Source organism: Arachis stenosperma, chromosome 9 (assembly GCF_014773155.1).
Source record: "Arachis stenosperma cultivar V10309 chromosome 9, arast.V10309.gnm1.PFL2, whole genome shotgun sequence".
In the NCBI taxonomy this organism is placed as follows: domain Eukaryota; kingdom Viridiplantae; phylum Streptophyta; class Magnoliopsida; order Fabales; family Fabaceae; genus Arachis; species Arachis stenosperma.
In genome coordinates, this window is record NC_080385.1 from 121,596,805 (window position 1) to 121,601,580 (window position 4,776).

Below are 4,776 nucleotides of genomic sequence, written 5' to 3' on the forward strand. Positions count from 1 at the left end.
GGCATTCAAGAGAATCCGGAAGGTCTAACCTTGTCTGTGGTATTCTGAGTAGGATTCAATGATTGAATGACTGTGACGTGCTTCAAACTCCTGAAGGCGGGGCGTTAGTGACAGACGCAAAAGAATCACTGGATTCTATTCCGGCCTGATTGAGAACCGACAGATGGATAGCCGTGCCGTGCCGTGACAGGGTGCGTTGAACATTTCCAATGAGAGGATGGGAGGTAGCCACTGACAACGGTGAAACCCTTGCATAAGCTTGCCATGGAAAGGAGTAAGAAGGATTGGATGAAGACTGTAGGAAAGCAGAGAGACGGAAGGGAAGGCATCTTCATACACTTATCTGAAGTTCCTACCAATGAATTACATAAGTATATCTATCCTTATCTTTTATGTTATTTTCGTTCATCACCATATACATTTGAGTCTGCCTGACTAAGATTTGCAAGATGACCATAGCTTGCTTCAATACTAACAATCTCCGTGGGATCGACCCTTACTCACGTAAGGTATTACTTGGACGACCCAGTGCACTTGCTGGTTAGTTGTGCGAAGTTGTGTAATGCCATGGAATTGAACTACCAAGTTCTTGGAGTTCATGACCGGGGATTATGAGAGTTGTGAAAAAATATTGTTCACAATTTCGCGCACCAAGTTTTTGGCGCCGTTGCCGGGGATTGTTCATGTTTTGAGCAAGCTTTTGGTAACAATGCCGGGATTGTTCAGTTTGGACAACTGAAGGTTCATCTTGTTGCTTAGATTAGGTATTTATTTTTTTCGAAATTCTTGAAGATGAATTCTAGAGTTTCATGATGATTTGTTGAAGTCTGGCTGGCTGAGAAGCCATGTCTAATCTCATTGGACCGAGGTTTCAACTTATCATCACAAGAGCTTGTTGATTTTTATCAATTTTGCTTTTGGAGCAGTGATCTGCTAAGGCTTGGCTGGCCTTTGGCCATGTCTAGTGTTTTGGACCGAAGCTTTCTTTGAAAGCTTGGCTGGCTGTGAAGCCATGTCTAATTCCTGGACCGGAGTCTTAGACTAGCATTGCACTGATTCCTGGAATTCTCATTAAGAATTTTGATACCTTTTTCCACTTAATTTTTGAAAAACACAAAAAAAAAAATTTTATAAAAACCAAAAATATTTTATGTTTCTTGTTTGAGTCTAGTCTTATCTTAAGTTTGGTGTCAATTGCATGCATTCATTCATGTGTCTTAGTGATCTTCAAGATGTTCTTGATGATTTACTTGCTCTGATCTTTGAATTCTATTGACTTGAAGTATTTTGTGTGTCTCATATGCATTCTCATATTGTTAGTGTCAGTGGTATACAAACTGCTAAGTTTGGTGTCTTGCATGCATTGTTATTTGATTTTAGTTACATTTTGATTATTCTTTATTATTAAAAATCCAAAAATATTTTTAATTTGTGTCTTTTCAAGTCAATAATACAGAGAATTGAAGATTCAGAACATACAGCAGAGGAATTGCACAGAAAAAGCTGGGCGTTCAAAACGCCCAGTGAAGAAGGACAGACTGGCGTTTAAACACCAGCCAGGGTACCTGGTTGGGCGTTTAACGCCCAAAAGGGTATAGTTTTGGGCGTTAAACGCCAGAATGTGCACCATTCTGGGCGTTTAACGCCAGGATGGCTAAAGGGGGAGAATTTTGTTTTCAAATCAATTTTTTTTCAAGTTTTCAAAGTTTTTCAAAATCAAATCTTTTTCAAATCATATCTTTTCAATCAAATGTTTTCAAAATCAATTTCTTTCCTTTTTCAAAGATACTTACTATCAATTAATGATTTGATTAAACATTTCAAGTATGTTGCCTTTTCTGATGAGAAAGGTTTAATGTTTGAATCATATCTTTTCTTGATAGCCAAGTTATTTTTTTTCTAAAATCAAATCTTTTTAAAATTGTTTTCAAATCATATTTTCTCAATCAAATTTTTTTAAAAAAAAAAATCAATCATATCTTCTTAACCTCATCTTTTTCAAAATAGTTTTCAATCAAATCTTTTTGATTTCTAATTTCAAAATCTTTTTCAAAAATTATCTTATTTCTTTCCCACTCTCATTTTCGAAAATTAAGTAATGTTTTTCAAAAATATTTTCAAAATCTCTCACTTAATTTTCGAAAATTACTTCCCTTCTCCCCACATCCTTCTATTTATGGACTAACACTATTCCTTAATGCAAAAATTCGAACTCCATCTCCTTTGATAAGTTTGAATTTTCCACTTTTGTCTTCTACTCTTCTTTTCCTCTGACACTTCAAGGAATCTCTATACTGTGACATAGAGGATTCCACATTTTCTTGTTCCCTTCTCTTTCTTATGAGCAGGAGCAAAGACAAAAGCATTCTTGTTGAGCCTGATCCTGAACCTAAAAGGACCTTGAAGAGAAAGCTAAGAGAAGCCAAAGCACAACTCTCTTCAAAAGACCTGACCGAATTCTTCAAAGAAGAAGAACACATGGCAGCCGAAAACAACAACAATGCAAGGAAGGTGCTGGGTGACTTTACTGCACCTACTCCCGACTTCTATGGGAGAAGCATCTCTATCCCTGCCATTGGAGCAAACAACTTTGAGCTTAAGCCTCAATTAGTTTCTCTAATGCAACAGAATTGCAAGTTCCATGGACTTCCAATGGAAGATCCTCATCAGTTTTTAGCTGAATTCTTGCAAATCTGTGACACAGTCAAGACTAATGGGGTTAACCCTGAGGTCTACAGACTGATGCTATTCCCTTTTGCTGTAAGAGACAGAGCTAGAATATGGTTGGACTCACAACCTAAAGATAGCCTGGACTCTTGGGAAAAGCTAGTCAATGCCTTCCTGGCAAAATTCTTTCCACCTCAGAAATGGAGTAAGCTTAGAGTGGAAGTCCAAACCTTCAGACAGAAGGATGGAGAATCCCTCTATGAAGCTTGGGAAAGATACAAACAATTAATCAGAAAGTGTCCTTCTGACATGCTTTCTGAATGGAGCATCATAGGCATTTTCTATGATGGTATCTCTGAACTATCCAAGATGTCTCTGGATAGCTCTGCTGGAGGATCTCTTCATTTGAAGAAGACGCCTACAGAAGCTCAAGAGCTGATTGAAATGGTTGCAAATAACCAATTCATGTACACTTCTGAAAGAAATCCTGTGAACAATGGGACTAGTCAGAAGAAAAGAGTTCTTGAGATTGATACTCTGAATGCCATATTGGCTCAGAACAAAATATTGACTCAACAAGTCAATTTGATCTCTCAAAGTCTGTCTGGAATGCAAAATGAACCAAGCAGTACTAAAGAAGCTTCATCTGAGGAAGAAGCATATGATCCTAAGAACCCTTCAATGGAAAAGGTGAATTACCTAGGAGAACCCTATGGAAACACCTATAATTCTTCATGGAGAAATCATCCAAATTTCTCATGGAAGAATCAAGAGAGACCTCAACAAGGTCTCAACAACAATAATGGTGGAAGAAACAGGTTTAGCAATGGCAAGCCTTTTCCATCATCTTCTCAGCAACAGACAGAGAACTCTAAGCAGAACCCCTCTGACTTAGCAACCATGGTCTCTGATCTAATCAAAACCACTCAAAGTTTCATGACTGAAACAAGGTCCTCCATTAGAAACTTGGAAGGACAAGTGGGTCAGCTGAGCAAGAAAATTACTGAACTCCCTCCTAGTGCTCTCTCAAGCAACACAGAAGAAAATCCAAAAGGAGAGTGCAAAGCCATCAACATGGCCGAATTCTGGGAGGAAGAAGAGGCAGTGAACGCCACTGAGGAAGACCTCACTGGACGTCCACTGGCCTCCTATGAGTTCCCCAATGAGGAACTATGGGAATCTGAGGCTCAAAATGAGACCATAGAGATTCCAATGGATTTACTCCTGCCATTCATGAGCTCTGATGAGTATTCTTCCTCTGAAGAGGAAGAGTATGTCACTGAAGAGCAAGTTGCTAAATACCTTGGAGCAATCATGAAGCTAAATGACAAGTTGTTTGGAAATGAGACTTGGGAGGATGAACCCCCTTTGCTCACCAAAGAACTGGATGACTTGTCTAGGCAGAAATTACCTCAAAAGAGACAAGATCCTGGGAAGTTTTCAATACCTTGTACCATAGGCACCATGACCTTCAAGAAAGCTCTGTGTGACTTAGGGTCAAGTGTGAACCTCATGCCTCTCTCTGTAATGGAGAAGCTAGGGATCTTTGAGGTACAAGCTGCAAGAATCTCATTGGAGATGGCAGACAACTCAAGAAAACAAGCTCATGGACTTGTAGAGGATGTTTTGGTGAAGATTGAAGACCATTACATCCCTGCTGATTTCATAGTCCTAGAGACTGGGAAGTGCATGGATGAATCTATCATCCTTGGCAGACCCTTCCTAGCCACAGCAAAGGCTGTGATTGATGTTGATAGAGGTGAACTGATAATTCAAGTGAATGAAAAATCCTTGGTGTTTAAGGCTCAAGGATATCCCTCGGTCACCATGGAGAAGAAGCATGGAGAGCTTCTCTCAAATCAGAGACAAACAGAGCCACCACAGTCAAACTCTAAGTTTGGTGTTGGGAGGCCACAACCAAACTCTAAGTTTGGTGTTGAACCCCCACATTCAAACTCTAAGTTTGGTGTTGGGAGGTTCCAACATTGCTCTGAGTATCTGTGAGGCTCCATGAGAGCCCTCTGTCAAGCTACTGACATTAAAGAAGCGCTTGTTGGGAGGCAACCCAATGCTTTATAATTAACTATTTTCTTTTGTTATTTTATGTCT

The 4,776-nt window shown here is 39.4% G+C and overlaps 1 non-coding gene across 1 annotated transcript; it reads right to left on the reverse strand.

Moving 5' to 3' along the window:
- Nucleotides 1–2,874: 2,874 nt before the first annotated feature.
- Nucleotides 2,875–2,982, reverse strand: LOC130952308 (small nucleolar RNA R71). Its single transcript, XR_009074489.1, has one exon. It is a non-coding gene; the product is annotated as a small nucleolar RNA R71 (small nucleolar RNA).
- Between the last annotated feature and the right edge of the window lie 1,794 nt (nucleotides 2,983–4,776).